This window comes from Strix uralensis, chromosome 2 (genome assembly GCF_047716275.1).
Source record: "Strix uralensis isolate ZFMK-TIS-50842 chromosome 2, bStrUra1, whole genome shotgun sequence".
Taxonomy (NCBI): domain Eukaryota; kingdom Metazoa; phylum Chordata; class Aves; order Strigiformes; family Strigidae; genus Strix; species Strix uralensis.
Genome location: NC_133973.1, coordinates 112,722,821 through 112,743,967, shown reverse-complemented (window position 1 = coordinate 112,743,967; position 21,147 = coordinate 112,722,821). Strand labels below are relative to the sequence as shown.

The window sequence follows — 21,147 nt, the reverse complement described above, 5'->3', positions numbered from 1 at the left end:
AACTAACAAGTGAAGACATGGACTAACCTGTCCTTGGCTGCCTGCAAGCCTTTGGTATAGAGTTGCATAATTTGAAGTTGTGGGCCAGGAGCTCAAGGGTCATACAACAGTGCTGTATCAGGGCTGATGGTGGCTGGGTGAAGATGAAGGAATGCAGTGCATGTGCTTTGCAGCAGAGCTATCTCCTGTGCAGGCTGTGGAAGTAAACACAGGGGAGAGCAATCACACTTGAGCTAATCTTACACATGTTCAGCAGATACATGTACATTTGAGCTCGTCATTCTACGGTCCTTTTACAGGTAATGGAGAGAAGTGATCATGGTATCTCTCATCCTATGACCCCCCCCCCCCCAAAAAAAAATTGTCCCATTTCTGTCTGTGGGGCATAGACAAAACCTGTGATGACAAACCCAGTCTTCTTGTAGACAGTCTTTTACACTTAGTCTAATGAGGGCGGGGAGGGGTGGGGTAGATGACAGAGGAAAGGAGTATTAAAGGACTACTTCAAAAATTGGCTTGAGGTACTTTGTGTTCCTATGACTTCTCAGATGGTGGACTTTGACATATGGTCTAGATTGTATGCAAATTTTGACTGAGTCTTACTTGTTTCAAGTATGTGGTATCTTCTGTGTATCTGTGGGGAAATCCTGTATCTCATGCTCTCCCCTGGTTTTCCTGAGCTGAGTCTTCTGACACAGGGAAGCAGCTGATGCACGTCAGTGCAATTCCCCCCTGCAAGGGTGGTCAGCAGCACCTGCTTGGTCCTGTAAAGCTGGAGCAAGCAAATGCTTGTGGTTTCCCATGCAAGATCTCATGGACATTGAGTAGCCCCATCCTGTGGCTCTTCACTCCCTTTTGCCAGTCAGCTGCTGCTGACCCACCATGACTGTTGAAGTATACTGAAAGCATTTCATGCCTTTTCCAAAAATGTAAAGAGAGCAGTCCTTGAAAAACTTTAAAACATCCTTTAAAACATCAAAAAAAAATGTTAAAAACTTTAAAATTAACAGTCTTTTTCACCCTAGTTGGAACTGACATGCAAATGCAAACCATATACTAGTTGTCACAGTCTCACTCTGTCTGGAAACAAAAGATGTCTCTTTCCTTTAGGACCCCATTATTTTCTCCAAGGAAGTTATTGAACCTCATTTCAATTTAAGTAATACAATAGGTATTTACTGAGTACGATAAGCAGAAAATTTAAAATGTGCATTAAGTCTTAAATATAAAACCCCTCATTATTATAAAACTAATCACAAGATATGCTTCAGTCACCTAAGGAAAAGTAGCATAAGAAAAGAAATACAGCCATCAAGTAGTGGGGAAAAAGATAGGATTTAAAAAAATGTACTTCCAAAACCAATTAATGCTTTTTGTCTGATCTATTAAGAATGGTGATCATGTTGAGCACTGGGATTCATAGGCAGGAAAGGTTAATGAGGATGAGTGTTAGATGAATCTAAATAGCTACAGGTGCAGTGGACACGAACCACTATGAATTTACAGTATCAAAGTCAAGCCAGACTCATCTGATAGTTTTCTGTAATAACTGATTATCTAGAAAAAGAAAATATGATAAACTTAGTCGATCTGTATTTTCAGTAGGACACTTGAAATGGTGGGACATGGAGAATTACTGTTTCAGTTCAAGAGGAAGGGAATTTCAGCAGTAGCTAGGAAATTGCTAAAGCAAATATCACAATAAGTTGCACTGAAAGTAGAAGCATCGGACTCAAGGGCAGTTCCTAGCTGAACTTTTTAATGTATTTTAACTCCCATGCTTTGGCACAGACTGGGATTGCACTAACTAGAGCATGAGCTAAACTTCAGGAAACAGTGCCAGTGCAAAGGATAATCAGGATAATAAACAAATGAACAGAAAGACTCAAAAAATTTGTTCCGTAAGATGAGAACTTGCTGATCACAGCATGACCATCAGATGCCAATATAATCCAGCTGTGACAAAGACACATTTGTTTCTAGTCTGTATCAGGTGATGTTTCCAGCAGAGATGAGGAATTACCTTACTAGAATACTGGGAGAGGATATACTTGCTGTCTATAAATAGATCAATGGTAGAAACAAGTGAAGGAAAATAACTGTCTGAGTCCAGGGAAGGTTTTGATGCAGGAACCAAGTGTTTAGTCTGAACATGAATAGATTTAACCTGAAAATTGGGAAAAAAGGAAACCATTCGCTAAGTGTGATTCTGTAGTAGTCTTCCAGAGAGAACAGTATGAACAAAATACCTAGCCAATGTTAAAGTGAATTGGTTATAAATAGGTTATAAGTAGGATTGTGTCATTGTGCCCATAGCAGCGGGGGTTTGAACCTGATGCCCTTGAGGCTCTTCTTAAGTTTATGATCCAGTTTTCCTAATCCCTGGCAGGTAGTAGACACAGGTTCATAAAGATGGTAGTGACTTTTTTTCAGTAAGGTATTTTTTGTGTTTCTGTGAAAATTCTATGAAGTCAGAATTCTTCTTACACAGTAATGTGATTTGTCACCATCTTCTGGATATTCTATCATTTAACAAAGCATTTCCAGTACCTTGCTCAGAATGTTTGATACTTTTATGTGAAATCCTTTGTTGGGTCCACAATGAAAACAGCATTTGATGAGTCATCATCACACAGGAATTTGGGGTGATTCACAATTAGCAGGACTAACTCTTGCTCTGCAGTAGATCAGATCTCCTGCAGCACGGAGTCATTCCTGAAAGGAGGAATTATGGAGGCAGCACTCTCAGAGTAGCAATAAACCTCTCTTACTTTATATATATCTGTTAAGTATATTTAATTAAACTGTGTTAAACTATATACTTTAAATTGGCAAGGACCAATTGAAGACTTAAAGGGTGTGGTTTCATCTCACATCTGAGCTAGTTAGATTATGCTCCCTGCATGCTCAGTGGAGAGACTTAAGGCATGATAATTCTGACCAGTTTTACCCATCTACATTAGGGTAAGATAAATTGCAATCTAGAGTTTCCTGTTTCTCTCTATGGAGTATAAAAGAAACCTGGAGCAAACATTTTAGTCCTTTTTACACAACAGGTCATGAACTTCAGGAATTTATTGCCATAGCAGGTTCTGGAAGCGGGTTGTACCAGCCCGCTCAAAAAGGGAGTAGGCAAATATGTGAATGGTGGGTCCATAAGCAGATACTGAACAAAATAGGCAAGAATATACCTCCTAACATCCCCAGCAGAACAGTGTGGATGTCCAGGAATTAGGAAACAAGATTGCAGAAAGTAACTGGGCCCGCTTGCTCTCTTAAAATAGCACCTTGTCCTGTTGTTGCTATCAGAGATGGTACTGGGCCGGATGGACTGTTGATCTGACTCAGCAGAGAATCTGTTTGTGTTTATATTCTGATCCTGTATTATTAAATGCGCCCAGTGGCTCAATGCGTCTAATGCACTTGACTATAAACCATATCCTGATACTCTTGAATTATTTTATGTTTCAAAATATGTACATAAAATCCTTACTGTTTCTTCAGTATTTCTTTCCAACATCTCTGCTTTCCTGCATCTCACTAGTATGAGGAAAGTGGGTTTTGATTGCTGCAGATGGAGCCTTACTTTTTTCCCAAGTGCTCATTTCTACTGAGATTTTTTTTCTTCCCAGTGAGACAGTAAGAACTTGTGTATGTGTCTCATGCAGAGTATCTTAGCTCTTCTGTAAGAGCATTCATGTATAAAAGAGCTTCCAGTGAAAAAGTTCAGTTAATGCTATGCAATCTCTTCTGCTTCTTTCCTTCCTTCCTTCCTTCCTCCCTTCCTGCCTTTCTTCCTCCCTCCCTGCCTTCCTCCCCTCATCTCAGCAAAATGCCTGGGTCTTCAAACCCTTCACACCCTGATTCAGGCCAACAATTTGCTTTTCATTGGTGTTTGGGCAACTAGTTAATTACTGAACTGCCAGCTGCTCTGCTTCCTGTAGTGTCATTGATTGAACCACTATTCCATGTAAACTGTGTAATCTGTGAATTTCTTAATATCTAAAGCGTCATCCTGATTTAATGTATCATGTCTTATATCCATTTTTTCAATATGCTTTGTACTACATACTCATTGAAGGTTGTGTTGGCATAGCTGTAGATAATTAAAACATTTTTCTCTAGGACAGAATGACTGGACAGCTCTCTCACTACCTTATGCACCATATGGGATCTCTCAAAATGAAAGATTATTTTCTTGTTTGATTTTGATAAAAAATACAAAGCTTTTCATGTTTTTGTAGTGTTCAGCTGTTTAAGCGTGCATCTACAATAGCATTACAGTACAAATCAGGAGTGTGTGTGCAACATGAATCTCCTAATTGCCTCCATTTGCTGTACTACGGTTCGTAGCCTGAAGTGGTTGGAGTACTCAGCTGGATTGTTTTTGGATGACGGTAACCTGGAAACTGCTCTGCAGGAGCACACCTGGTGCAATCCAGCTGCTAATCCATTTCTGATCCATGGGTTATTGTAGATATTGGGTCCTCAGCTTTACTGTTTGCTAAAGTAGATGTAGGTACTATGGCTGGAAATTAGCCAGCTACGTATTATATTAGGCACAGGGTACACTTAATCTCTTTTTTCCATCTAACAAGCCCAGAATATATGTAAGCCATCTGGCTGCTGACATGAATATGTACTGGTCTAAAAATCAAAGACAGTATTTTAAAAAAATCAGTCACTCAATTTATTGCTCTTCCTGTTCTGGTATTTAAGTCTGAGATGTCTCTGATCAGTCTGTATCTAGGAGTGGGGCTGTAACTAACACTGAGCTAGTTTACAAAAACCTCTGTGGCTCTGAGAGTGTTTTGATGGATGCCTTCATGGAAATCTTTTGAAAGTTTTTGCTATACCTGTATAGCTCTTTGGTTAATTACTTAGAAATGAGGCACCTCTCCAAACTCTTTACTTTGAGCTGCCCTCCTTTAAAACAGGCAGTACTTAGATGGTAGGCATCTGTCTCACTGTTAGATAGTGACCAAATTACCATAACTGTACATGGCCTCCTGACAACTGCAACCCTGACAACCTACCCTCCTGGTGACTGCGAAGCAGAGCAGCGTTACTTTCTGGCGTATATATAGCTGGACATAGGAGGATGAAATGATGCCATTACAGGAAATACGTGAACTTGCATTTCTATTGTTCTAGTACATTTTGATCTTAAAACTGGGATTTCTCCCAAAATGAGTCTTCTTTAAATTATTGAAAACATTATTGTACTTTGATATTGGATATTTACATATAACAGTGTACTGGCGGAATTTCTAAAGATGTGGTTATACAGAAACAAATGCCAATCCCAGACAAATTGCTTTAAAATTGCATCTGAAGCTGTGAGTTAACAGCTTTGTTAAGATTTTTATTTGTCCTTATGTTTCTGTATCTATATTTGAAATGGCCAAGGAAAAAAATAAAGTTTTTAGCCATATCTGGAATTGGTAGGAAAAAGAAAAGGTGGGTTGGATATACAGGCATTTCATTTTTTACATTCATAATCCAATGATGACTCTTATTCATGTATACAAATGTCTTGACATCACTGGCTTCGTATTTTGTTCTAGACCGATTTGAAGTTTAGCATTGTGCTTTGAAACAGTAGACAAAAGATAAATTCTATCAGTTTCCCCTAGTGCCACTTCCTTCAACTCAGTATTTTTTTAAAGACTTAATTCTGCAGCAGTGTTAGCCAAAGTGAAAATAATCTTTTGTAGGTTTCTTATGTAAAGAAATCCCGAAGTCAAAGTTACTGGCTCTTTTTCAAGAGACAACTGTTTTCTCTCCAAAAGAGAATAGAAACAGAGAACTGGCAAAGAGCTGGTTAAGGAAACCTGAAACATGCTAAGTTGTTCTTTTAAAAAATCACATTCTAGGCCTCCAGAAGTGCTCATTACAGTGCCAGAGTAAAGTCTAAACCTAACTGTGCTAAGTATATTTAAAATTTGTCCAATTGACACACAATTTGTGAATACCCCAGTCTGTTAAAATGATGTTAATTCTGATCAGCAAGTGTCTAGTACTATGGTGGTGAGAGTACAGAAGCTGAAACAGGGATTGCTGAAAGAAAAGTAGTTAATTAGCATTTGCAACTGTATGTATTAACCAACACATGCCCTTTTCTGTCTGGCTTAGACTAAACAATTACCCTGACAAAACTTTTCCTTTTCTTTTGCTTTTTTCTATTTTTTAAAAATTTTATTTCTGTAAAGATTGGATAAAAGCTGCTTTTACTGTGATTTCTTTTCTTGATTGCTAAGGCTGAGATTGCAGTACACTGATGTAGTAAACCCCCCTATTCTATATTGCATGATATAAAAATACAGGATATACTTTCAAAAAGGAAACAACTGTAGCTGGTATTTTTATATCAACTTCATTAACATTTAGCTTCTTAGAAACTACATTAAAACATTTATTCGATGTTATGTCAGCCAGACTAGTTGGATTCCTTGTATACGAACAGGTGAAACCCAGCTTAATTTCTATAGGTAATCAACAATATGAAGATTGCGTTTATAAAGTAAGAATCAGATATTTAATTTTAAACGCTTTTTGTTTGTTGCAGTTTTCTGTTCTACAGGATTCCAACTTTTAGCTCAAATGATGCTTTTTATTATGTTTGCAGACTACAAGAATAAAGCAGGAAAACTTTTATTTGTACACATTTGAGTTAACACTCATCTCTGTAGTAGAGCAATTTTATATCTACCATTAAACATGCATTTAGAAACAGACATAAAGGGACTTATTCATACCTCAAAAGTGTATTTTCATGGTTTTAACACACTTTGGATGAGGTTCTAAATGTATTTCCCAAATGAAAGGAGATATAAATTGAATACAGTTTAATTTGTGACTGCAGTATAGCCAAAAGCTCATAGAAAAGACTGGATAAATACGCATAAGTCATCCTTGCCCCTGAAGAAATGCAAAGATTCAAAATTTTTTTCCACCATAAAATTGGATGCCCCATTTTGGACCTCCATCTCTTTACTGAAGTCATCACTCTGTTATTTGAGTCTTTAAAAATGTGGTATCCTAAGAGTTTCTCTACCCCCAATGAATCTTGTTTCGCCCATCTTTTCCTGCATTGGAATTTCTCTCTCCTCTTCTGGGTTCTGATTTGAACAGCTGCACTTTGTCTTCTTGGTGGCTGCTGAGGAGTGCGGTGATTCTTCAAAACAAAGGTGTCTGACCGAAGTCTGCCTCCTCCAGTGACTGTATCCCCACTGATGAGATGTGCCTTTGCCAAGTAACCAGTTTTAATTCCTCCTACAGTTTCACAGATCTTCCTTTCATAGCCTAACATCATGGAAGCAATAACATTGTTTTTTCCTCAACATTGGACACTTTTAAGATTAGACTGGACAGGGTGCTGGGCAATCTTGTCTAGACTGTGTTTGCCAAGAAAGATTGAACCAGATGATCCTTTGAGGTCCCTTCCAACCTGGTATTCTATGATTCTATGAACATTAAGGAAGAATTACATCTAGTAATAACCATTGTATCAAGTAAAACTTGTCAGTTAGCCTTATGGTTCCCTGTGCTGTTGCAAAGATGGGCAGACAACTGAGGCGTCAAGACCACTAGGTTGTGGGTCATTCAGTTCTACTTGTCTTGTCCATCTCCATGGTCCAAGGATTCACTGTGTCAGCCTTTCAGGGGTTGCTGCTGGTATAAAACTTCTGGAGTGAAAAAGTCTAGTTTAAGTCCTCTTGGTTTCCCTGAACCCAAAGCTTGCAGCTTGGATGGGCACACGCTTTGCTGGGTAAAAAACTGGCTGGATGGCCGGGCCCAAAGAGTTGTGGTGAATGGAGTTAAATCCGGTTGACGGCCGGTCACAAGTGGTGTCCCCCAGGGCTCGGTTTTGGGGCCACTCCTGTTTAACATCTTTATTGATGACCTAGACCAGGGGATCGAATGCACCCTCAGTAAGTTTGCAGACGACACCAAGTTGGGTGGGAGTGTTGATCTGCTCGAGGGTAGGGAGGCTCTGCAGAGAGACCTGGACAGGCTGGAGCGATGGGCTAAGGCCAACTGTAGGAGTTTCAATAAGGCCAAATGCCGGGTGCTGCACTTGGGTCACAACAACCCCCAGCAGCGCTACAGGCTTGGGGAGGAGTGGCTGAAGAGCTGCCAGTCAGAGAGGGACCTGGAGGTGTTGACTGACAGCCGCTGAACATGAGCCAGCAGTGTGCCCAGGTGGCCAAGAAGGCCAATGGCATCCTGGCTTGTATCAGAAATATTGTGGCCAGCAGGGACAGGGAAGGGATCTTACCCCTGTACTCAGCACTGGTGAGGCTGCACCTCGATTACTGTGTTCAGTTTTGGGCCCCTCACTACAAAAAGGACATTGAATTACTCGAGCGTGTCCAGAGAAGGGCAACGAAGCTGGTGCAGGGTCTGGAGCACATGTCGTACGAGGAGTGTCTGAGGGAACTGGGGTTGTTTAGTCTGGAGGAGGCTGAGGGGAGACCTCATCGCTCTCTACAACTACCTGAAAGGAGGTTGCAGAGAGCTGGGGATGAGCCTCTTTAACCAAGTAATAAATGATAGGACAAGAGGGAATGGCCTCACGTTGCACCAGGGGAGGTTTAGACTAGATGTTAAGAAGCATTTCTTTACAGAACGGGTTGTTAGGCGTTGGAATCAGCTGCCCAGGGAGGTGGTGGAGTCCCCATCCCTGGAGGTGTTTAAGAGTAGGGTCGACATAGCGCTGAGGGATATGGTGTAGTTGGGAGCTGTTAATGTTGGGTTGATGGTTGGACTGGATGATCTTCAAGGTCTTTTCCAACCTAGACAATTCTGTGATTCTGTGAATCTTTCCAGGATTTTGATACAGTCTTAGATAGTCTTCCACAGTATATGTCCTCACAGTCATAACTTCATGCAATTGCAAGACTACCTCTTTAGAAGCCAATAGGGCTAAAAAAGTTGTACACATAGACAAGCATGTACAATTTGAGAAGCCTACAGTATCCTGCCTTGCCTCCAGCTGCCAGTCCAAAAGACACAGGTTGCCCACAGCTCTAGACTGCCCATGATGATGTCTTGATAGTTCAGAACATCCCAAATGGTACTGGATGCCTCTGTTTAAGCAACTGAATCTTACATCATAGGTGGACATTAATCACTTTTGACATCTAATGCTATGTGTCAACATCTGGAGCTGCTTTCTGCTCCCTGGGGGTGGCTTGAGCATAGATGCCTACTGCCATTCATGTTGTGGAATGCCCATGACATTTGCATTGTCTCACAGGTTTGACACAAGATTCACACCCATACTCTTCTGTAGCAGCAGGTCTAGGTTAGGCAGGATCTCTCTCAGACCTAAGTTGGCATTAGCGTTGAGATTCAGTTGCCTAGAAGTAGGCCTGTAATACCATGTGGATAGAACCATACCACCACAGAGCTGTCTTTAAGCAAAAGGGGGAAAAAACCCAACAAGTCAGGGAATAGTTCCCTCCTCCTCTGATCATTGAGCAATTTTGCAGCTGGAACAGACTCATGATCACCCAAAGCAGATCCCAATGAGTCATGACTGCTGAGTCAAGATAAAGTTCATACAGCTTGGTACTAGCAATAACAATGCTGTGTTTACTGGGCTATAATCCTCTTTTTCAGTATCTGCAAACTGTGAGCTATCACTCCTGATTCTAGCAGTGATATGAATCCTCCTATGGTTTCTATGGATTGGGACCAGGCAGGGGTTCTTCTTGGAGCTGTCAGCTCTTTCTTGCCTGGTATGGCCTCATGATAATGTGTATAGGTCTGAAGGTGGTCCACGGTTTTTTCTTCTAGGGTATAGCTATTCCTCAACTTGCTTGGCACTTAATACTCTTCTATTTTGTGCAAATTTTGAAGTATAAAAGTATAAGTAGGATTATGACTGCAGGATGTAGAGCCAAGTTCAAAATTCCTGCAGCTGAAGGGGATCACACAAGAGGGATTCCCATCAAGAATGACACCCTGCCTTTCCTATTGCAGTTGTTTGTGAGTAATTTGTTTGCTGTTGCAGTGCACTGTAATCATTGCTTTTGTGACTTGTTTTACAACCAACTAGACTTCAGATGTTACAGTTGGATGCTTTATTATCTGCAACAATCATGCAAAAGCTGCTCCAAAAGTTAGTGGATTAATGTTAATTTAGTATACAGTTTCAGTGATTTTTGCAACTTGAGCATTACTTGTAAAGGTGTATAACTGAAATCATACCCTTCAGTCAGTTCTGTTACATGTGCACAAATGAGAACATTTCCATCAGGTTATACACAATGAGATAGTTTGTAATGATTGCTTTATAGCTGGTATGCATGCAAACACATCTAGAGCTCACATAAACAGTTGCAGACTGATTAGAAAAAGAAGGAAGAGTTCCATATTCACATCTGGTCAAATTGTAATCTAAACAGTTGTCTGAAGATTGAAAACTGGTACCTTCACATTTATATTGCTTGTCCTGATTAGCTGCTTTTTGCATCCATCTAGAGGGCTGGCTGGAACTTTCCATCTTATTCCATAGCCCACTGTCATTGATGCATAGCTCTAATCTCAGAATGATTAAATTTAATAGCCAAGCTTATAGCAGAGTAAACTCAGGTCATCATGTGTGAGACTGAGCTAGATTTCGGCATGAACAAACCTCATGGCTGTCATCATTTTTGTTTGATCCTTATTCATTTGGGGCTGCTGTAGTATATGATCTGCAAAAGCCTGTAACATATTGGTTGCGTATATATTGACTAAATTTGTCATTCCTGTGCCAGCTATGTAGGACCAAATGCCTCCATATTACTCACTGGTACACTCCACTGATGGAGACTTCTTTCAGTTCCTTTGCTGTTGCTGCTCAGTGGCTCTTGTTTCTCACAGAGGAACTCACAGTGGGAAAACCCATCCACCAGCACATTCATCCATAAATACCTCCTGAAGCCATTTGGCGGGTAGCACTCAGTCAAACCACCACTACCGTGGTGTTCTCATACCTGATTGTCATTACCTTGTAGTGATGTACCTGGACACTGGAGCAGTTACTGTTTTGTTGTGAGATTGATACAAGACCTGTCAATTTATATTTGCAACCATAGAGCTGATATTTTTGGGTGCTGAAGAGGGAGAAGGTCTAGTTTATGTAGTAGAAATATTTACTGTAGTACACATTAAATAATTCTGTACCAATTGCTTAATACCTTCTCCCAGAGGGGGCAACCTTTCTGTCATTCTAGCCTCTTTAAAGTGACTTTTCTTGTGAACAAATTGGATGAGGTCCCCGTGGTATGCTGTGGAGACCACCTGTTGTAGTTTATTCTTCTGCTGAGCCCACACTATTGATATTCTTAAATATGCTGAGCTTGGTAATTATATCTTTCACCCACTCTGTAATTACTGAGCACTGTGTTAAGTCTCCCAGGAGCACCACATGCTCCTTTTCGTACAGTGAACTGACTGACTTTCCTTGGTTTTGTGATAATATGGCCTCTACTGCTTCTGGAGGGGTAACAAAGTGCAAATAAAGTGGCAATGCTGGAACAGCATCCCCAGTGTGGCTACCTATGCCAGCCTTTTTTGAATGTTGAAGAGGTCAGGTTTTGTCCTTATCTCCACTCCCATTGATGTACCTTCTTTAATAGCTTGGTTAAAGGCTTAATCATATCTGCAAACATGGATATAAAATCCTGGGGAAAATAAGCAAACTCAGAAAAGATCTGAGCTCATGCAAACTTGTAGAGCAAGGAGCTTCCTATATTTCGCTTGCTGTTGATAAGGTGATTAGTCTATTCCTAAATATTTTTCCTCTTCCTGTACCACTTGACCTGTTCATCAATTCACTTAGAATTGTCCTTCCAAAGTTAGGACTTATTCTTGTTTAATTAACTATTTCATCTCTGTTTGAGTATGGCTGTAGGTTAATACATCATCTGTTCATGATATTACATGGATTTGATCAGCATCTGATAATTTTTCCCATGTTTGGGTGATATGAATATTGCATAAACATGGAGCACAGTGAAATCCTTGAGTAGTAGGTGCATGTAAAGCAGTATTGCTGCCCTGTCAATGTAGGGGGATATTCTTCCCAGCCTTGCCCTGATAACAAGATCACAAAGACAGCATGTGCTAAATCTCTTATGCCAGACTCTGGCATTTTTGCTACAGCAAGTGTGGTTTATAGTATAACAGAATTCATTGCTCAAAAATCAACCATTACCCAGTAAATCCTTTTGTCTGCTTTTATGATAGGCCAGATTGAAGCATAAGAAGTGCCTGATCTTCATGCAGTTATTTGTTGCTCCAATAAGCTTTTCTCTGTCGTTTGGGGATATTTTTACTGCTTCTATGGCTGATGGTCAGGACTCATGAACACTTTGGCATGAATATGCCTGCAATCTAATTTCTTTTGGGACTGTAGTTGGGAAAAAGCCCATTCATCTCTAGGTCAACTCCTGGAGCTTTTAGGACAGCACATTCATGTACCTCAGTAATAATTTCTGACTGCCAGTCTATCAGCCTTTCTCAACTCTACAATCATGGATTTGCCAAATCCAGTATCAGTTAATGTTCTTGTAATAATGGTATGACAGGGATTTCTTCCTGTCTTTCTCTTGGGAGACTCTCAGCATTAGGTTGCACACAAAATGTTCCAGTACATCTCCAGGAGCAGATACATACTTCAGTTGGGTCAATTTATTTTTAATCTACTAGTGTGCCCAGGATAACATTTGGGGTTAATTGTTAACACCAGATCACAAGGCTTCTACTCTGGGTGCTTCAAATGCAGGGACAGTGGTAATGAGTAACCTGGGTTCTATATTCTATAATTTTCATCCCAAATTATAGGTTGTCTTCAACATCTTTCCAAGCTGGGTTGTTGGTTTAGTTAGTTAGATTAGCCCCATCGAGCTGAAATCTTTTTATCACTTCCTTGTCCATCAGGTGCACATATTGATGATGGGCTTTAGTCTTATTTGTATTTACCTCTATCTCTTGCTAAGAAAATTTTTCTTTCTAACACTTTCTAACAGCCTTTTTTGTTTGTTTAGCTTCTGCCGACTTCTCTGAGACTTTCCAAAGCAATTCTCTTCATGTGCTTCCATTAAACCATCAGAAATACATTCTTTCTCCCTGTGAAATACCTAGGTTATCAAACATAGTTCCACAGTGTGCAGAACAAGTATTTCCAAGTGGTAAGTTGAGGGGATGAATATGCACAGATGAGCATTTGGCTTCCCTGTTTGCATCTACCAGAAGACCAGGTGATGCAGAAAACACAGAAAAATGCTTGACATTAGTCACTTCTTCCAGAATTTTTACCCTTAAAAGTATTGGAAATATTTACCTTTTATATATTTACTTAGTTATTTTGATTCTGTGTTTAACCAAAAATAGTTTTTTTTTTTTTTTTTTTAAAGCTGATGTCATTAAAGGGTATGTATACTACTGTGGTTGTTCTCACTATGACTTTTGAGAGCAACAAACTTATCTGTCTTCTCTTTTGACTTCTGCCTTAGTGCAGGGGAGAGTCATGAATTCTGGGGCTTTTGGCTTCTGAAGCTCTGTTCTGTAGTTTGAGAGCTTCCTGCAGGCAGTCCTCTACTTCCTCAGCTGTTTTTTTTCTCTCCATCCACTTTGTACAAATCTTCATGAAACCAAAGGTTTGGAGCCATAATGGATGCCTTCTCTTTGCCAGTACTATTACTAATACTGTCTTTTCCAGTTTTTAGCATCCATTTACTCTCAGTGCTCTGACTGAGCATTATTTTATCAGTTTTATATATTCTACATATATACTAGATATATCGGTTTTATATGAGTTTTATGAGAGTTTTATATGCGTAACCTTTTTGCTCACTACTACTTCTAGCACCATGTAACTTTCTCTCCAACCAGAATGTGACTTAAAATCCATTAATGTTCCATTTGCTTTTTGGGCTAACGGTGTATTCAGTTGCCACAGCCATTACCATTGTTCCCATTAAGGGTTCCTCCAAAGTCATGGTGCTTTTTTCATCCTCCTGGTTCAGCACATTTGTTTGATGATTATCAACTCTTGCAAAGTGGTGTTACTGTCTTGGTTTGTGCTGTTTACTACAGTTTGTGCAGTTCTGTGTGCTAGCTGTTACGGATTACAACTAAGTTCTCCATGTCTTTTTCCCTTGCATCTTTTTTGTTGGTATTTTGTGTACTTGAATACATCAGCATGATTGGAGCCTTGGCCCGTCCTCCAAGAGGTTCATGCTCTGATAAAGGGCTTTGCAGGTCAGTCTCAGTTCTGGAGTTTTGATATGTTTACGTAGCTCCAGCACACCCAAAGCAATTTTGATAGCAATGATTATATCTTGGTCTTCCCCTAAATACTGCTTGTGCATTGTGTCCCAGATTCCAATCAGTCAAGTCTTTTATCAGGGACTATTTTAGCTCCCTTCAGTACTGGAAGATTGTCTCTCAGCTTTAAATCACTGAAACTGCTCTGTACTTTTATCTTCTTTTTGTACTCTGTTTAAAAATCTCTCATATCTTTAATATTCACATGGGTCACAACATTCCTTGAACTATTTTTGTGCAGTTCCATAATTAATCTTTTCTGTCAGAGGTAACGGAAAATGATTAAACACATCAAGTGTCTCAGAAGCACTTGTTGTCAGAAATAAAGCTATTTTTGTCTCATCTCCCATTGCTTCTCCAAGTCAAATGCTGCTTTATTCTTTTCCAGATGACCTTTATGTTTTCAGAGACTGTTATGTCTCAGAAGACTTCAAACTGCTTTCCCAACTCACTCATCTCTTGGTGCTTTAGTTTGTTTGGACAGGATGTCGACTCCAGTGGCTGTGCCAGCCTGCCTGTGTGGTGAGTGGAGGGTAACAGACACTTTTTATCTCGCTCTCATCTGGGTATTAAAAATGGCTTGGGTGAATTGAGGCCTAGAAACTTTCCCTTCTGCTCTGCATGTGAATTGCTCAGATGCAGATGATGACAAAAATTCGGTGAGATGAGTCCCCCTCGAAAGGTGTACGCCTGTGCTTTCACAGCCTCTGATGGTGACGGTGGGATTTGCAGAGTGCATTGCACAGTCCAGCTGCCTTCCCTCTGGCTGCCCACGCCACAGGGTACCTGCCGAGCGAGTGGCCCTTCAAGGCAGGGTGAGTCTGCGAGAGGCTTAGCTCAGGGCTTGTGCCATAACATCTAGGCTTTCTGTACTTCAAAGGAGGTTTCCTACAGCAGTCACCTGACACAATGATATCAAGGGGGTTTTGGATTCCTTCTGTCACACTGTGGTCACTTTGTGTGTCTCTGCTGCATATCTATCTGTGATAATGTTCACTTATGCTTATGCATACGGTATGTGAAAGTACAAGCCTTCCCAGACTTTCATCTGCTATAAAATTCAAAATCAAAGTATAAAAATAACTCTTATCTGCTTCCTTATCTTTTGTGGGTTTTTGTTTTGTTTTGTTTTCCTTCTGCTAATGTATTTGGGGTACCTGCAATGCATCTTGATGCCTGTGGCTTAGCTTCATGCTTTCAGGTTACCTTCTCCTTTTTATTCTTGTGTTCGCAAAGCTCCTGTTTTGCCTGTGATGGGGGAAAAATGGTGTTTTTGCTAGCCACTGTGCCTTCAGACAAGTATTTAATGCCATCTTTGGTGCTTTTTCTGTAGAGGTGAGTATCATACCAGACAGAGGCATTGTTCTGGAGTTAATACACTGATCTACAGGTTAAGGTACCTGGTTTAATTTTTCTTCTTCTATGCATGTTGTAATATCTCTGTTCCCAATTCTTAAAATAGGAATGGTATTGCTTCCTGCCTTATGTACGGCAGGCATAAATTCAGTCATGTTCATGAGGCATCAGCCTGTTACAATCACCATCACAGTGTGAAAAACGGTGGCTAAATTGCACTGAGAAAGGAACTGGAACAAAACAGTGTAGTTCAGATGTGTGGTCAATACTTAAAGCTATAATTGTAGCAAATTTTACGTTAAGTGGTTATAGACTGAAAAATGTTTACTTGGTGTTCTGTGTACCATTTACAAGCCTAATTCTGGTTCCAGGTTGTTGCGATTGGTCAAAAATGCCAAATTAATTGAATTGATCATCTGTGGTAATATTGGCTAACAGACTCTAAAAGGAAAACTAGAAAAATACATATTTGGAAAGGAATTATAGAGGAAAAATGAAGTTACTACATGACTAAGATACTATCTATAGCAAAGTCCTGTGCTTTATACATGAAGATATTATCTTACCAGTTTTGAAATATGGGAAAAACCTTAAGCAGTTTCTAAATAACTGTATCTGTTACTCAGTATTAAGAATGTATTTGCTTGTGAAAGAGAAGGTTTGCCCAAACACTGTGTGGGTGAAATCTACTTGACTTTGGATCTAAGGGTGAAACATTACATGAAATGTGACATCCTTTGTTGTAGCTTTTATTAAAATACTTGCTTTTGATGGTAGGGGGATAAAAACCATTATATTTTCCCCTTCTTGGTATAAGGCATATTCTGACTAATCATGTACTAGACTTTCCTATGTCATTCCAATAATTATATCCATTTCAGAAGGGCTTTTGATGTAGGACTGAAATAATGATGGTTTTGTTGGAGGTACATCAGCCTGGTTTCTAGTAATCAAAAAGCCTTTGCACATGTTTTCCAATTAACTCTTCTCTTTGTATTGCTAAATGAGTTTCAGTAACACTTTCCTATTCAGTTTCATTAACATGCAAATAGAGAGTTAATACAGGATGGTTCATCTGAGTGTGGAGAGCAGGGTATTTGTGCAGTTTGTGAAATGAGTGGTATTATTACTGGTTCAGAAGACACACAACTTAAAATTGAGACAACTTGTTCTAGAGGAATGAACACAAATTATGGAATCATGATGTTCCTAATTATAATTCTTGATTTGCTCTTGTGAAGGTTATGCATCATAATAGGTGTAAGTACTAAGAATTTGCGGAATGATACGTATCAGTGCCAGATTCAGGAAGGTCTTAATGGTCTTGGGCAGGAATTTAGGGGAGTAGTCAGGCAAACAAATGTCTATTACTAAATTGACTTCACCTGATGATTCTTGAGCTATGTAGATCTGTCCTGCAATAGAGTAGGACATGACTGTGTCAGATTGTGAAGCCTGTTTGTCTATGTTGAATTATTTCTGCTATCACTGCAGGAATTTGAACTTTGTAGGACTAGCCCATGCTGCAGCATTGCAGGAGGCTTTTCTGCTTTGGAAATGTGTTTGACACTTCATCAAGGCTCAATTTTGGCATTGCTGACTTTGACTCACACAGAGATCTCTTTAAGGCTGAACAGACGACCAATATCAGAGTTTCACAAGTTGACTATAGGTAGAGTGTAGTCCAAATAGGTATATTGAGTGGGAAATTCAGGAGAAGAAGAATGTATCAACTTGAAAACAGGACTGTGACAGGGTCTGAAACATGAGTGAAGTACAGACATACAAACAGGCTTAGCTAAGAGGACAAGCTACATTTTGAGACTTTTTTTCATTTTCATGGTGATATAAAACTTCGTGATTTTCTTAGTGATGAAAGCATTTTAAGGGTAAGGTAAATGCTGTTTAAAAGCTTTCTTGACAGTGTTCCTGAGGAATACACAAGCACAGAGAGCACCCATGCTAATCTGCAGCTTTCCCAATACCAGTTTAGCTGAAGTCTCAGCAGGTTCAAGAATACAGGGTAGTATCCCCCAAAAAGGTGTCAGTCAAGTGTTTGGTATCTAACAGTATGTGCTACTCTCTGAATGCAAGTAATAATGGCAAGACCACCCAAATTCAGCAGCCTGGAAACCAGCACACAGATTTTAGCAGTTAGCTCTGCTCATAACACATGGGTGTCTGCACAACCCTTCCTAGAGCCAGTTTGTAAGCAGGCTTTTTTAGTAAGGTTTTCCAGTCAAGCCAAGTGATCTGTCAGCATGGCACACCTGTCTGAGCTAACAAGGAGCAAAGTAAGACCCCTCGGCATCTTGCAAAACCAGGGACGTGAAGTCACCATGCTGTGTGTCAGTAAAAGTACTGAAGTGTGGATTGCCATGGTCTTAATCCTAGTCAGCTGTGAACTAAAAATAGGTATTAATAGGTAAGTCACTGAGATCAAGAAATAAGATTTCGTATAAATATAAAGGAACTGATGGTAGTTTGGTTCCTACTTGTTTTCTCTGGAGGTTAAACTCCAGTTATAGGTAACAGACATCTAGAAGGTTTCAGTTGTCTCAGCAGAGGTATAGTGTCATTTGAGCTACTCTAGGATATTTTGCCTGGCCTCCAGGTGCTGCTCCAGAAGAACAAGGTCTCCCATTGGGTCCTGAATCATGTCTGCCAGCCTCATTCAGATAAGGCATCTCAAAAAGGTCTAGGCACCTACATTAAATCCTACTGCTAATCCATACAGTTGCTGGGACCTAGGTAGTGGTCGTGCTGAGTATGATCCGCCTGCTGTACTGTACTGGGGAATCACTCGCTAGACTCAGTTGGGTGGATTGACTTGGAGTGGGATCCCGTTAGCTCAGTATAAGTAGTGCCATATGAGATTTCCCAGGCTGTTTAGGACATCTGCATGGAAATGGCAAATGTGACCTAGGGCTGTATCGTTCTGGAGTGGCAACTAGATGCCTTTGTTCAGGCAGCCTGAGGTCTCCATTGTCTATAGAGGGAGCTTCAGCATCTAGCTCCCATGTGGTCAACAAAATATAAGGTATCTTCAGCTCAAAATAAGTCCCACCGTAGGACTGGCATTCATTTGTCTGAAGATAGGTATAGGTGCAAAGTATCATTCGACACACTCTGTAGTATCTCAGGTGTATCTGTGGATCTGGGAGATGTGACTTGGGATTTATGGGAGACTCGGAGCTTTCTGAAACTGGCTGGAATTCAGGCTGGAGTACTCCAAAGTCCCTAAAACTGCATTAGACGCCTAATTTTAGGCAAATTAATTCTGTCCCAGATTTCCATAGAGACACTCTGCTCTGTCACTGGCTTCTTCCAGCTCAATTTCTATGTAGTTTTTGAACTACTTCATTAATCTATGCCCACAGAGCCTGGGGACTTTGATGAACTATTTTCTGTTTAGCTGTTTTTTTTATGGAAATAACATAATTCCACTTCATGCATGCTCCAGAGGGCAGACATTTAAGTGGGCTTCTTGTTGCCTGCTTTTATCTGTCTGTAGAACATGTCTTGGCTAAACTGAATAACAGGTTTTGCCTGTCATCAGTGGAGAGAGATGGACTCCCAAAGAATGACTCACCCTGCATATCTTAGACAACAGTCTTGTTTTCTATAGAGGCAGACTGGATGACTTGCTTAGAAAGTAAAGTTGCGTGACATAATCCCACATTGCTACACTTCACATTTTTTCATTGCAACGAGGGAGTAAGCAGCACCTCCTTATCTGTGTAGAGGGGATAACCTGTGGGATTCCCTTCTTTCTTTCTTCGTGGTAGAATCAAAGCTACTAAAATGGTGGAAGATCTGTCACCACTGATAGGAATAGAGAGGGACAAGAGTTATGGAGCAAGTTCTCCACAGTCCTCGAGGTGTTCTGTGGGTGGACAGCATACTTGCAGGTGCAGATGACAGAGATGAAGTTGTGTGTTCCCATTTGAGACAGGAAATCTGGAGAGGAAGAATATATGGCACCTTTTTGAGGGAAAATTTGGGTGTGCAAATTTGAGTTGCGAGCAGTGGCACATTTGTTTCCAATGATATTTTAAAAATAATATTTAAAGTGTTGGGTGTGTAGCATTTTGGTCATGATATGTAATGTCTTTTATTCTTTCATCAGCATAATGGAGCTTCAGTGTGAAGTAAAATTAAATCTGTGCTTAGGTCAGCTCTCATTTTTGACATGAGACTTTGAAGTGGTTACTATATTTAGTTTATCACTAACATCAAAATTCATTATATTAATATAGACAGATGGTAGGACTGCATCACATTTATTTGAGCTATTGATGTATTATTATAAGTGAGAGCATGTACACTGAAGTTTGCAGCTGAGAGCTTGATTCAGATTCACGCAGATAGGTGTGTACTGTGATTCACAGTTTCCAAGATTGTTCTCTTTGGGTTTTGGTGACCACTCTAAAATGACATGGGTCTAGTCTCCTCTAGAGCTGATGTCAGATCTGCACAGATGTTTTATTATACCCCATGATGACTCAAAGGCAGCAGGTTTCTGTATGGGGGCAGCTGGACTGAGCCTTGATTATTGATCTTACCTTTAGCTGTCCTTCACTTCCAATTGTTTTTCTCCCAGCAGTGAGAATTAAAATTCTGCAAGAACAGTAGAATGATAGAATTCATTATTTTTCCTGGGTAATTAACAGAGTGTATGTCTAAAATGATTAATAATCTTAATTGCTTAATGTTCCTAGTAATGCTGGCAACTGGAAATCATTGTGGTTCAAAGCTTGAATGGTTAAGAGTGTATGAAAAGGAAGCTGTGAACAGCAGCTATCAATAAATTAATGATAAAATTTGCCAACATACCAACTGCATGGAGCAGAATTATAAGGCTCTCTACATGGGTTATATTCCAAGGACAGCTAAAAATGCATGTGACACTTTGATTAATAATCTGTCATATTCATCACACCTGTGACTTTGTATGGCAAGAATGGAGGCTCATGTCATCACAGCACATATGAACAAATACTGACTGTTAAGTCTCAAATGCAAATGTAAACTAGGAATAGTTATTAAGCAGTCTTTATTCTAATGAATAGATCTCATATTTTTTACCTTTTAATCGATGACCTAGAAGAAAGCATTACAATTTCTACTAATGTATGACAAAAAGATGGGATGTTGATTCATAGAGCAGTCAAAATTCCTTGATACGCTAGGTGCAAAGAGAAAATATGTTTTAGATGGTGAAGGGCTCTGGAGATATCATAGTTTGGATGAGCATATGCTCACAGTGAATGCTATGGCCACATAAGCAGAAATAGTGTATTAAATTGTCTCTGGTTTTACTGCTGGCAAGACTACCACTGGCATATTATATCCAATTCTGCTTCTGCAGTTTAAGACAGATGATGACAAATTGGAAGAGAATCAGAGGAGAGCGGTGAGAATCGTTAGAGAGCTTGAAGCTATGCCTGAAGATAATGCAAGTCT

General features: G+C 39.9%; 1 protein-coding gene across 1 annotated transcript in view; it reads left to right on the top strand.

The window, feature by feature from the left end:
• The window catches only part of KL (klotho), a 51,034-nt gene that overhangs the window by 12,342 nt on the left and 17,545 nt on the right, over positions 1 to 21,147 (top strand). The window lies entirely within an intron of this gene.